Consider the following 15482-nt stretch of genomic DNA (forward strand, 5'->3'; position numbering starts at 1 on the left):
GTTCCATGTATATCGAGAATATGAGCCGAAATATCTCGCGACGGCCGAAGATATTTCGCTTCGAGACTACCTGCGTATACGTGGGTAACTCTATTCATACATTGTACGTACATCCCTGCAACTGCGTCGTGCAAAACGGCGGAGAGCATTTATCGAAGAACCGGCATTTTCACACCCTCGACAAACGACGTGAAAAGTACGAAACTAGAAGCCAACGGGCCTCTTTGTTTTCGGCCGCGTTCTCTGTCTACCTCTCCCTCTTTCTTCCTTCGACAGCTACGGTTATTGTCATAGTCGATGACTATGAGCACACGTTCAAACCGAAATGGTTCCCTCGTTTGTATTTTATTCTTGTATCTTGATAGCACTCGTCGTCACACATCTCGTTCAAAAGTAACATGTGGCATCGCTTAATAATAATATTATATCTACATATGTACGGTCGGGTTTCCGTCATTCGTAGACGAGCTTAGACCACGAGGGTGGCTGCCAGCCAAACATCATACCAATCGTGACGAGTTTCGCGCCGGGGAATGTTTTTTTCCTGCCGCGAAACAAAAATCCGCTCTACCGCGGTTCTGTCAATGTCGTCGTTTTTTCCGACTCGTTGATGAGAACTTTCCAGTCTCTATGTACACGGTTTAAATAATTATTTATTTTTGTGGAGCAGTCGGGCTCCGTATCTCATATATCTCAGATATTTGATTCAATTGTAGTAATTTAAAAATAGAAAAATATTCAAATCTTTCATAAAAATACAATATCATTACTTTATCAATCAGATATAATTGAAGACGTAAGTAAATCAATAAAATTATTTACATTGAAAAAGGAGAACATTATAATCATGTATATATTAACTTATAAATTTGTATTTCAAAGCTTGAACATGATCGGATCTCCGTATTAATGTGAAAGTATTCGATGCTTCTCTTTACCATCTGATAAATTTATCGAAGGCAATAATGATTCCGAGCATCACGGACCATCATGTCGCGGGATCTATCACCGGGGATTTGGCGGTACGCTGTCAGAGAATCTCTATAATACCCAAGTTACAGCACCCTTGCGCTTACCTCTGACCGTCTCCCCTTAACAACAGTTCAATTAGTTCCGGCTTAACGGCTCTCAGTTCCGGTGACTCGTGACCGGAATCTCGGACAATTATTCCGTAGACAGAAATGGAACAGTGCAAATTTCTGCTTCTTCTCTCCCTTCCTCCTTCTCTCGCCGGCGTCGTAAGTTGTGTGAACGAATCTTTTTACGCGCGAAAGTGAGAACAGTTGTTATTGGAGTATGTAACGTAAATTACTTCGATCTCCTTTTAAAAGATCGTTTTTCGTGGAAACAGATCGTAATGAGTTATCGATAATCAAGTTTATATTTCTTGACTCGAAGACGTCAAAGAATATATTTTTACATTCGCGATTTATATACGTCCACAATTACTTATAAATCTCCTGTGTGTCGATTATTAAAAATTGAAATTTACAATAAGTTAGTATATTTCAAAAAATTAATTTTTTATTCTTTTTTAGAAGAAGAATTAAAAGATACGTTTGAAAAATCGATTCAGACATAAACGCGGATTTATAAAGCAAATTATTAAGTCACCCGAAAGATAATGTGTTTGCAAAAGGTGATTCAATCAAGCAAAGTTAAATCCGAAGAAGAAAGGTGGATCGAAGATCAGAAGAAAAGAAAGAAAAGAAACATGAAGATGGTAAAATCAAGTATCCTGAAAGAACTACATAGAAGAACTGGAGCAATATAATCAAACGTGCCTTAATGTGTTTGCCCGCGAAAGTGCCTATTCGGAAACGTCGAGGAAATGAAATAGCGTTGCGTACGTAAACGAGCTGTCAGAGCACTGGCGAGTAAATAACTAACTTTCTTCGCCGAGCCATCGTACCGCCTTAAGCCGTTACGGAGAGCTCATTACGAGCACGACATGCCCCGCGTTTTCGTGAAGTTTCTACGATAAGAAAGACAGCGTCGTAATTACGCTACGTCTGCGCTTCGCAGATCGCTGAATAAACCGAAATCTTCGCGAGATATTTACGGCGACGAATCCAGTAGGTGCTAATTTCGGAGAATCGTGTGATTGAATTAAAGGTATCATATTTTAACATTTTAACCAATGAATGTCGTTGAATTGTTACGCGCATAAATATTAGAGCAACTTATTTCGATGATATTTTATATTCGTATAACACGATTTTGCACAACCAAAGAAGAAAAATCGTATGATGACGGAAAGAAAACGGTGAAAGGAACCGGAGGAAATTGCCGCCAATCAGATCTTCTCAGGCTCAAGAAAGACAAAGATTTATGAAAGGAGCGTGAACTCGTTCAAATCCAGCAAAATTGTCTTTAACTTAGGAAATAGGAAAGTATTGAGATAAAAACCTTGTACGGAAATATAATCGGACAAAATTAGATATTACGTCAGACGTAAAATTAATTATCTTATAAAAATAAAATGTCACGAATTCCTGATAATTTTTAGGATTGATGCAATTTGCAAAAATATAGAAATTGTCAAACATACACACACAGATATTTCGGAAATCTTTATTCTGCTGATATATGTATAAAGAATAGCTAATTTAATAAAACAAACTCGCTGGTTATGAATCGATTTTGTGATAACATTGGAAAGCTATTATTTTTAAACAGGAATAAAATCCATGTGTATGTATGTATGTGTGTGTGTGAAAATATAAAATTTTTACGCAGTGACTATGCATACTAACATTGAGAAAAATAATCTTTTACTATGTAAATGCATATTTTCGGATGATATTTTTTCATACGTTGATGCATATTCATTAGCATTGACTTCGTCGTTAGATTCAATATCCTATTTCCATAGAATATGCTATCGATAAAAAGTGTAGACACTCTACATGTTTTTCCATCAGAAACAAAGTGCATTAATGAACTCTATCTGTAAATACACTCGATCGAGCCTGAAAAAATTCGATAACAGTGCAGCATCAATACGAAAAATAAATGCTATATCCTGAGAAAGACTGAGAGACATTGCGGTTATTGATTAGTACGTATAAAAGTAAAAAAGAGTAATTATTAAAAGTTTAATTCAACATTCGATAATTACTAAGAGATACGAGTAATAGCAAGTGATTACGTTAGTTTCCATCCCGTTTTTAATTAATTAACAAAAACTTATATTCGCTTCATATTCAATATTTCGTATGACGAATAATTAATTAATTAAGAGAAATACGAGCGTATATTACCTAATGATACCCGTGATAACGTCAAATTCATAAAAATGCATTTCCAATTTATATGTACATGTGACGAATATATGACATATTGTAAAGAGAGATATTTGTTTAGATGTAAACCGCAGATGTGTGATATGAAATGAAACGTGCCCGATGTGCGAGTTTTCTCAACTGCGAAACTGGAGACAGAATTCAAAATAGTCAACTCTATGCAGGCGCTAGTCCGAAGAGAGGGTGAAAGACGAAGATGGCATTATGGATGGCTCGAGACGGGGGTGGATAGCTTATGGATTCCCCCTTTCCCCTCTCTCGAACTTTCGCACGGGTAACCCTTCGTATAAAAGGTTGGGTTAGCGTCAGGACAGTTGGGTCGTCGACGTGACCCGAGATTTCGCCTGGAACAACCTCCATTTGTACGGGGAATTACATTCGCAAAGAATAAAAAAATATTTCAATGTCCGCCGTTTCTGCCCATCAAAAACGGAAGCTCGAAGATTCGAAAATAACAAATCGTGGCGTTTTCGTGAATATTGCAAAAAATTAATAATAATGTCAAACGTTTCTATGTTTCTATTCTCCTTATATTCGTTAAAGCGCAGTGTAATTGAACGACTACAGGTTGGACAGATATTTCCCGCAAGTCTCTCGTTATCGGTTATAAAAATATTGTGCAATAAAACATTAAAGCATGATTAATCGTGGTCAATGGTGATACATTAAAAGTTATGTGTACAGTAAAAATAAACGCGCGTCAAGAGAAATAAGAGCGATATTCTGATGCGAGCCATCTTATTGTCGTTAACTGCAGCACACGTCTCGCAGCGGCATGAAAAATGATTACGATATTGAGGTGAAGAGTCATAGAAACGACTATATCACGGACAATCATCAGTCGTCACCGTTGCATATCGCCCACCATCATAGTATAATAGTATGATGTATTGGCCGAGAAGAAAATAGTATAATGTATTGGCCGTTTCCCATTTCTCCATCGGTGGTGAGCAAAAATGTAATTCTATTGCATCATTCTGTTGAATAATGACGCGCATTTGTCGGCAAAGAAGATAATGCAATATTCTAGTTGTCGTCCACATGCATCGATTCTTCATTCGCATGTGATCTACTTCGTTTATCGCACTTCGTTTTCACGCTACTGCCCACGTTCGTTATTCAACAAGATTCATTTTATAAATAACTATCTTCGTTTTCCCCTCTTTAATAAAAATCATTAATCATATGTGCGTTGATCAGCAAGTAAAATGATACGATTGAACTAGTTCAAGAAAAGAATTGCTCGATAATTTTTTGCTTAAACCTATCATTATTTTTTTTAGTGTCTGATATAAATTTTGTTTTCTCTCATATCTAATTTTAATGATTTCCTTATCAAAGAGATATTTCGCGTACATAATAATATATCCGTTAAAAAAAATCTAAGAAAGTAGTGTTTAAAGATCAAGCTTGGAAGGTAGTATCGATCGTCAATCGTCTCCATCTGGCAAACGCCGCCTCGCAATATATTTGGATTACCCGCATATTGCACCGACGTAACAGCCTGCATTCGCAGAAGGCATTACGCCCTTTTATCCACAATGTCCCATAACCACGCGATGTGCGGGAATTAAGGCTGATCGACGACTGCAGGGATTTCAAGGTATTCGTACACGCGTGCGATCGAAAGAGCGGTTTAAGCCATCGGGATATCGCCGTATCTTCTGTCGCGCCGTAACCCTCTTGGGGGTCCTCACAACCCCTGACTCACGGCACCCCCGGCGCGATTTTTAATGACCGACGTGAAGATCATATTGTTCGCGGTGAAAGTAGGTTCAAGGTAAATGTCCACGTGGAATATGATTTATGAATGAAAGAGAAAAGTACGACGGCACGCTAGCTACTGCAAGCAAAAAAGAGCGCACGATTCGCGATTTATCACATCACGCCAAATGTAAGCTTTATGTATATTTATTCGCGAACAATACGCGCTAAACACAAACGAAGACTTGAGCACGCTCGCGCGCACGTTATCGCACGAAACAACTCAATTGTCTGTCAAATTTGACAATATTATTAAGTTATTCGTCCTTTTAGGCATTCAGTCTTTCTCCTGTGCCGAAGAGAAATAAGTTACAATAAAAAAAAATAATAATAATAATAATATCCTACTATAGCGGTAACCGACCGGAACAACTTTGCATATTTCAAGTAAAAAACAAAAAAAAACATATATATGCATATATATATATGCATGTGTGTGTGTGTACATACTATACAGAAACTTTTCGAAAGTCGTGAAAAATGAGACTGATTCGCGACCGTATCGCGATCTCTCATTTGTCTTGGAATTCTGGTAATTAGATCATTTCCCGACTGACCGGACCTTGAAGTTATATGATGCATGAACTCTTATGTCACCGACATCGATATTAATCGCCCGTCCCTTCTTACATCACGATGGTTAAAAGAAATATCGCCAAGCGTGCGGATAAATGGCGTGTTTCGGCCGGTGTATATATATGGGCGGCTGCTTTTTCCCGTACCCTTACATCTGTAAATCCTTGTTCGATTAAGGTGAACGGGCGCGCGATCGAGATTAACCCAAACGCGGCCCTCAGGTCGAAAGAACGCCAACAACGCCCTGCATCTCGTCGCTCGTGGGACACGCCATATTTTATAGTATCAATCATAGCGCGCAATAAACGAAACCCGCGAGGGTGGCGGGGGAGAGAGGAGGGAGATTGGGTTGCTAAGATACAGAACCGGTTAATGGGACTATTACGTCTAGACCGACTATCGTGGGGGGCCAAGGAAGCCGGCAGGGATAGCGCGAGCAGGATGAAATACACTCCCTGATGTAGGTAGGTAGGGGATGATGTCGTCGCAACGTGCTACCAGCTGTGACTTATGACGTATCACGGAACACGAGCAACGCCGACGTGGCCCCGTGGGTGAGCTTCAAAACTGAGCTACGCGTTCAATAAGTCATGATTTATCGAAAGGCACGCCAGTGCCAAGCCTTAAATTGTTTTTGTCATCATAATACCGCCAGTTTGTCGGCTTGCAGTATAAAGAAACGTGCGACAGTTTAAGAGAGTTCGCTCACACAGCGATGATCATTAACTTCCCGATAACAATTGATAAGTAACATGTAATTTTTAACGCGCTTCCAAAGAAATATACGAGCAATCGGGAATATATTAGATTAAATCACTCTTTTAATTTACACAGTAAAAAAAAGTTTACGATTACTCTTTAATTCATCAAAAGTCACATGTGCGTATGACACGAGTCACAAATGATAACAATTGTTTTCGAAATTTTGTTTTAACCGGGGATAGATCGCGTGTCGAAAACCGCGACTAAAAAACAAAAAGAAAAATTTAATCCACCAGCGGAAAAATATCTATTTCGTTTTACTCGTATATACGACGATCTTTGTGAGCGGATTAAATCTGCACGGAAAATCTGTACACGCGCGGCTGGCAATCGCTACCGCTGCCGTTGGAAACGCAGAGAGATGAGAAATAAAAACGGTAACGATGCCAAGGATATTATCGACAGATTAAACCGCCGTTCATTTGCACGTCTGCTGTTTGAAATGTAATTACCTTGTTGTCATCGACAGACCGCCATCGAACCACGCGGTGACTCAACAGCTGCGAGGGCGAACCTCTTCATTATTTTCCAATACCTCTGCACTCGGTACGATATCTATGAGAATAGGAGTGCCGGTTTCACGTGTATGGGCGAGTTTACGAGTGGAATGCAGCGACAGTCCGGAAACTGGTGCGACAATTGTACTTTGTACTACTCCTATTAAATAAACTTTCTCGCGTCGATTCCTCTCTCTCTCTCTCTCTCTCTCTCTCTCTCTCTCTCTCTCTCTCTCTCTCTCTGTTTCATTTATTTTAGTCAAACTCGTATTAATATCTAAAGACACCGGTGAAAGAAGCGCAAATGTATGTATAATTCAGATTTTATTTGTTTATTCCAAAATTTAATATAAGTATATAAAATAGAACATATTCTCATTCGAGAATTGCAATTAGAAAAAAGCTCAAAGAAATTATTTACAACTAAATTATCTAAGAAATAATAGTTAAAATTTGTATTTTTATGAATTTTTATGTACAGTCACTATAAAATTTTCCTGATATAGCTGTTATAAAAAAAGTTGATTCGATATAAAATAATGTTTACGATTTTAAGATTAAATTATATTCTACAGAGCAAATATTTATTTTAATTCATAAATTGATTATTAATTTTATATTTTAAAAGGTTAAGTGTGTGCTTTGCTGCGCAACGCTAAATTCATGATAATTTCTAAATGTATTAGATTTATTAACTTTTGATGTACCTGATCTCCTCGTTAAGTTCCTTCTTAAATACTTTTTCGTCCTCATATTCTTTCTACATTTCTCCTGCTCTTTCTTTCTCTTCGTCTTTCCCCCCGTCCCTTTCTCGTGACCCTCTCGCTTTCACGCTCGTGAGTAAACATTTCAAGCGACTTTGAAGTCGTTCACTGGTTAAATAGCCCCGCAACCAAAGCAATTCCGTGTTGGAGTGTTTCGAATCAAAATACCTCCTCGAACTGTATTTAGAAGTAATTGTCTGTTTGAGCTTTGGAGATTGCCGGCTTTCCGATTGTTATTGGTGCGCTAAAACACGCTAGTCAAAAACACTATTTATTATGAAAAACGTACTTTGAACGCTATCATACCAATAAATACAAAACGTGTAAGTGTGTAAAAAATATTGATATACTAAACTTCACCCATATTAAGTTAGCCCCCCCACCAACGCCAAATTAAATCAAATACATCAAATAATTTAGTGCTAATTATGTGCTAATTAGTTGCCGTAGTCCGAATTTTGTTGCTCAAACCGTTTAGCAGGAATTTACATTCAAAGTGGGGGGTGCTAGCTTGACATTAAGCCAGCCCCCCCCCATAGTGAAAAAAATATATAGAATGCTCGAATCAAAAAATAAAATACACTAGAATTTGTTGCTATTTTGTTGCTCTAAAATAACATAAAAATATTTTTAAAAAAGTATATAATTTAATTAATACCACTATATTCTCAGTCTCGCCGCGCCGTACCATTCACTTGCGCGAAGTAAAAGTAAATAAAAAAATGTATCGCTCGCATGTATTTGGTACTAAAATAATCTGTGGACAATATACTGTCGAAATATATGAGAAACTGAATTTGTTGCTCGTCTTAAAGTATTAAAAATCGATACTTTGTCGCCGCGGACCCTATACGACGCGCTCTTATATTATATAAATTAACTAAAAGAATTTGTTGCTCGCATGTTTTTGGTATTAAAATAATCTGTGGACGATGTACTATCGAAATATATAAGAAACTGAATTTGTTGCTCGTCTTAAAGTATTAAAAATCGATACTTTGTCGCCGCGGACCCTATATCACGCGCTTTCCTAATATATAAATTAACTAAAAGAATTTGTTGCTCGCATGTTTTTGGTAATAAAATAATCTGTGGACGATATACTATCGAAATATATAAGAAACTGAATTTGTTGCTCCTCTTGCTTTTTTAAGAATGACGCGGTAAAGATATATGTTAAGATTACAGAGTGATCAGAGTTAAATAAAATGTAATCGTATTAATGATGATTTCGAATGCTAATAAAATAGTAAAATTAATGCGCTCAACGATTATAATTATGAAATCATCAGTAATCATCAATGACGAATAATAGAAATAATCAAGGCAAAGATAATATGGTCAGTTATAATACTAAATATTTATACATGAGCTATAAATCATTAATAAAAAAAAAAAAACCCCCCGATTTTTCAATACTATTGTTTCCATAAACTAAAAATTATATTGACAATTTTAAATGTTTAATAATAAATTCTACTGACCGACCGATGCACCGCCCTTGCATGTCTCACTTCTTTCTGCATCTGGTCATCGCGAGATCCTTTCCGTTTCCGGTTGCTCCCTTCGCTTCAAATTGAGACGAGACAGTCTATCAATTTGTCCACTCATGCATAATCACTATTCTAATAATCACTATTTCACTCGTAGTCCAAAATCCGCCATATGCAATGACGCGGTAAAATTATTTCCATGCCGATTATAAACATGAAAGAACATATAATCGCGTATTAATAAATGGACGGAGACGATTTTCCGTGATTCTAATCGACATTCCCGATACTCGCGACATCCACTTTATACACGGGATAAACTTGTGATGGATAAAAAAAGGCGAGAAATACGGAAAGAATATTTCAATCTCGCACGCTAATGCAATACGACGGTTACTGTAACGGTTACGGAAAATTTAGGCAGGTCGAGTAGTAGTAGATGGGGAGGGGGGAACGCGTCGTCGAATATCCGTTCCAGGAAAAGGAGCGAGCGCGTCTCTTCCAAGAAATAAACCGTACGCGAAAAATCCTGCGCGAGATAAATCAAACTGGCTCGAGCGACGCTCTTTTGCGATCTCGATTTATGAAATTGTGAATATAACTCTGAAAAAAGGATTACATTTTAAAACAATATTAAAGAATATTAAAGCAGAAACGTGTCGAACGCGACGCGCTTATATTTTCAACGCAATATTATTATATACGACAGCGAGTAAATTATTTCAGCGCCTAAAAATATGTTAAATAATGTATTCATCGATCGTTGTATCGTATTATAAAGTCGATATATCAAAACTACAAATTACTCTCGATTCGGATATTTCGAATATTCGTTCGGATGCGAAATTCATTTTCGATAGATAAAAGATGCGTGGGAAAAATCTTGTCGTTTGCGAGTATACATATATCGAAAGATGCCTTAATCACGATTACACGGGTTAATATATTACACTCGGATAATCGCCTGTTATTCGATACAAGACCCCCCCCCCCCCCCCCGACACTCGTTCGTACGCGGATCTCACTTTCGACGGATAAAAAGACGCGAGAAACACGGAGCGCGACCGTAATTCGTCTTGAGACTCGCGCTTGTGTGAAGAGACTGACACGATTACGGAAAATTTAGGCTGGACGGATAGGTGAAGAGAGGGGAGGACCGCGTCGCCGAACGTCTCGGTACAGAAGCGTTCAAAAAAGTTGGATGTAAACATTCAGATATAAACAAAGAAGCGCGGCTCGAGAGAAAGAGAGAGAGAGAGCTTATATTACAAAATCTCGATCAATTTTCATGGCGAAACGATAATACAACGAGAATAATCGTTGAATAGAATGTGTAAGATTCAAGGAGGAATATATCTGAAAAGCAGCTCACACACCACATATGAACATTCCTAATAAAATATTCTTATTTAAGAGAAAAAAAAAATGTGTTCGGTTAGTCCACAGTTAGTCGACTAATTTTACACGTCAGGTTTAATAATATTCATGGTTGTAAAATTGACCAATCACGGTCATTCGATTCTTGATTGGTGATTGGTTAGTTTTAAAACTATGGATGTTACTGAAATCCAATTAAGGGTGACGTGTCAACGTTAATCGATGTCTCTGAAATGCCGCGAGAAACCACGAGTACCAACAGCTAAATGAGAAATTTTACAATTGGTGAAGCTTCGCGTCGCGTTTTTCACACGTTTCGTATTTCAATATACTTTAATATTCTTTTAAAATATATGATTCTTCTTCAATTATATGTATAATTTCGCCAGAAAATAATCGCGAGATTGCAAAAGTATCGCTCGAGCTTCGTTATCTTATCCTTGTTCGTATCGCGAAGGTTTTTTGGCGCACGATTTTTTTCTCGCAAAAAACTCGCTCGCTCCTGTTCTTGGAAGAGATATTCGACGACATTCCCCTCCCCTCCCCCCATCTATCCGTCCAGCCTAAATTTTCCGTAACGCTCTTCACACAAGCGCGATTATCGAGACGTATTATTTGTTGCTATTTTGTTGCTCTAAAATAACATAAAAATATTTTTAAAAAAGTATATAATTTAATTAATACCACTATATACTCAGTCTCGCCGCGCCGTACCATTCACTTGCGCGAAGTAAAAGTAAATAAAAAAATGTATTGCTCGCATGTATTTGGTACTAAAATAATCTGTGGACGATGTACTATCGAAATATATAAGAAACTGAATTTGTTGCTCGTCTTAAAGTATTAAAAATCGATACTTTGTCGCCGCGAACCCTATACGACGCGCTCTTATATTATATAAATTAACTAAAAGAATTTGTTGCTCTCATGTTTTTGGTACTAAAATAATCTGTGGACAATATACTATCGAAATATATAAGAAACTGAATTTGTAGCTCGTCTTAAAGTATTAAAAATCGATACTTTGTCGCCGCGGACCCTATACGACGCGCTCTTATATTATATAAATTAACTAAAAGAATTTGTTGCTCGCATGTTTTGGGTACTAAAATAATCTGTGGACGATGTACTATCAAAATATATAAGAATCTATAAAAAAGAAGGAACGCGAGATAGTCGTGCGCGACGCGGATCCGATGTCAAAACAAAACGTGCCTTTATCTACTTTCAGACGATACAAAGCGCTGCCGAACATTTCGGCACGATGACATGAAAAGGCTTCTCTTTTCAAGAAACATATATACTACATATTGGCGTAAGACACTGCTATGTCTTTTTATATATATACATATATGCAAAACTGTTTCAAATTAACAAAAATGAAATTTCGAGATATAGAACGATAAAAGATAATCATATGTATTCTGTAAAGAGCAACAAATTCAGACTTTTATATATCTCGATAGTATATTGTCCACAGATTATTTTAATACCAAAAACATGCGAGCAACAAATTCTTTTAGTTAATTTATATAATATAAGAGCGCGTCGTATAGGGTCCGCGACGACAAAGTATCGATGTTTAATACTTTAAGACGAGCAACAAATTCAGTTTCTTATATATTTCGATAGTACATCGTCCACAGATTATTTTAATACCAAAAACATGCGAGCAACAAATTCTTTTAGTTAATTTATATATTAGGAAAGCGCGTGATATAGGGTCCGCGGCGAGAAAGTATCGATTTTTAATACTTTAAGACGAGCAACAAATTCAGTTTCTCATATATTTCGATAGTACATCGTCCACAGATTATTTTAATACCAAAAACATGCGAGCAACAAATTCTTTTAGTTAATTTATATAATATAAGAGCGCGTCGTATAGGGTCCGCGACGACAAAGTATCGATGTTTAATACTTTAAGACGAGCAACAAATTCAGTTTCTTATATATTTCGATAGTACATCGTCCACAGATTATTTTAATACCAAAAACATGCGAGCAACAAATTCTTTTAGTTAATTTATATATTAGGAAAGCGCGTGATATAGGGTCCGCGGCGAGAAAGTATCGATTTTTAATACTTTAAGACGAGCAACAAATTCAGTTTCTCATATATTTCGACAGTATATTGTCCACAGATTATTTTAGTACCAAATACATGCGAGCAATACATTTTTTTATTTACTTTTACTTCGCGCAAGTGAATGGTACGGCGCGGCGAGACTGAGTATATAGTGGTATTAATTAAATTATATACTTTTTTAAAAATATTTTTATGTTATTTTAGAGCAACAAAATAGCAATAAATTCTAGTGTATTTTATTTTTTGATTCGAGCATTCTATATATTTTTTTCACTATGGGGGGGGCTGGCTTAATGTCAAGCTAGCACCCCCCACTTTGAATGTAAATTCCTGCTAAACGGTTCGAGCAACAAAATTCGGACTACGGCAACTAATTAGCACATAATTAGCACTAAATTATTTGATGTATTTGATTTAATTTGGCGTTGATGGGGGGGCTAACTTAATATGGGTCTAAACTTCTCTCTTTCTGTATATTGTGAATATATTTTCAACGCATTAATATATTCTCTCTGTAATTTTACTAATAAAATGTTTCGATCGATCTGGTAATTAAGTTAACGGGCTACTTCACCGCATTTCTATAAGAGATATGAAAATAGAGTCGACATCATTGAATGCAAAGAATTACGATTTGATCATTGAGAAAACGAAAAGATTCTTAACGAGCTTGCGACTGGAACTCATAATCGTGGCACGAATTTACAATTCGCGAACGAATGTCGCATCAAATCCCTGGTAAGACTCCAATATGCATTAATTCTAAAAGAGCACGAGACACATTCGCGGATATAATTTTGCAACGATCCGATTTGTCTTTATTTATTTATAAAAAAAAAAAAAAAAAAAATCGAAGAGAAATCGAAGCCCAGCCTTGATTACCAGCGTGACTAACGAGACTTCGTTCTTCCTCGGGAATGAGAAGAGCCGTTCATTCGATCGTCCGTTCACTCAGACCTATCTACCGAGAATCGATTTAGCAACAGCGGCGTGGTCGTCCTGCCACGCCGATTCCCCAACAATGAGAGATCGATTTAACATTTGTAATCGGACGAGCGCCGCCGTGTTAACCTCTATTCCCTCTGAGTCCTCCCTATTCGCTCTTTAAAAAAAGGGCTAGAATAGCAATACGAAGGAGAACCGAGGCTATTGTATCTCGCACGTAATTGCTCAAGTGAGAAGTCTGATCGCGAAAACAAATGAAAAGAAAGAGACGAAGGAAAAAGAGAGATCGACGAGTGCACGTGCAGTGATGAGATCTGTTGCGAGTATTAAAAAAATAACTACGCGCGAGAATAAATACATTTTTAAATTTAATTGATATAATTGAATTTAATTGACGTAATGAATGTAATTTTGAAAATATTTGTAAAAACCCGGATATCGAGTCATATTTTAAAAACGATAAATGTTCTGATAATAATTATTATTCTCTAAATTATTTTGTCTCTATTTTATGTATTCGCTATAAAAAAAAAAATGATACGCGTTTATATGTCGAGGGAGAGAGAAATTATATGCATTTTCCGGAATATTGTATAGAACACGATATTGCGTACAACGCGGTATAACTATATGTTCTTCATTGATTTAATATATAGATAGTTATATGCGTACACACAGATTACGCATGCGAGAATGTTGCGAAGGATAAGCACGGACAGGGAACACGAGAACAAATATTTGTCGTGATATATTAGATCGTTATATATCACTATATATCGCGAGTAGGTCATTTCGAGACTACGATACAGCGTTCGCACACATACATATAAGCTGGAGTATAAACGCACACGTGTAGGAGTAATAGAAGCTTCACATGTAACTTGATACTCTCCGTACACGCTGTCTCTCGCACGTGTAAGATAACGACGTGAGATGCGCTGTTAAAAGATAGTCAACGCGTGTGTTCGCATCTCACAGCCCGTAAAACTTCTCAGATCCCGGCATGTACTAAATCCAGCATATGCATGAAAAGTTTCAATGCAACGCTGAAGATGGGACTATTTAATACACAGATATGTATATACTATGTGCAACCAGTAGGGCGAATATATAAAAAAAAAAAATCTCATATTCCTCTCCTATTCGAAATATATATTTTCTCGCATCACGTGGCTCGAAAATATTATTCGAAGAGATACGATATATAAACGATCAACGACGGAAATTTATAGTATTGTATTTATACATACATATTGTGAAATATCATCGCAACAGCTTTTATGTAAACATTTAATCAGAATTGGCTATTGGGGCGCAACGGGAAAATAAAAAAAGAATTAATAGAAATTATTTAAAACCATGCAGCGAGAATTGTTTTACTTCGCTCTCTCTCTGGTATTCGTGATATTCGTAGGTGTGAAATAATAAATACTACCAATAAACATGCGTGTATACGAAGAACAATATAAACATTGACCAAAATATCGCTGTATTAAAGTGAGTACCAATCTACGCCCGCGAGCGTAATGCGATCATTTTTTTTCGATTGCTAGATAAGAAGATAACCGGCGCATATGTTTATGATAATATTTTTCATTTCTTTATGAAATGGCAATTCCATTATGGAAAATATCTAAATTCCTATACAGAGATTGCAAAAATATTCTCCACACGTATCGATATTTTATTTTATTATTCATAATTTTGCAGCATCGCATCGAGTAAAAATTAAACTTTGCCGACTATATAATATATATTAATAATTTTCATTAACTTTGCATCGTAAAAGAAATAATATTAATAACATTCAACTTCCAAAACAAAAAGACGTAATACTATGTCATTGATTGCCAAAGTAGCAAGAATTGCCATCGCTCAATTTTTACATACTCGATAAAAATAACTTTCAT

The 15482-nt window shown here is 36.6% G+C and overlaps 1 protein-coding gene across 1 annotated transcript in view; it reads right to left on the reverse strand.

Annotated features, from left to right (window-relative positions):
* The window catches only part of Sema2a (Semaphorin 2a), a 240299-nt gene extending 231036 nt beyond the window's left edge, over positions 1-9263 (reverse strand). Inside the window, exon 1 of the mRNA XM_070305479.1 lies at positions 9153-9263. The gene's annotated coding sequence lies outside the window, so the exon portion shown is untranslated. The remainder of the gene's footprint in view (positions 1-9152) is intronic.
* Between the last annotated feature and the right edge of the window lie 6219 nt (positions 9264-15482).

Source organism: Polyergus mexicanus, unplaced genomic scaffold (genome assembly GCF_030449975.1).
Source record: "Polyergus mexicanus isolate NDT 795.1 unplaced genomic scaffold, iyPolMexi1.0 SCAF_12, whole genome shotgun sequence".
Taxonomy (NCBI): Eukaryota; Metazoa; Arthropoda; class Insecta; order Hymenoptera; family Formicidae; genus Polyergus; species Polyergus mexicanus.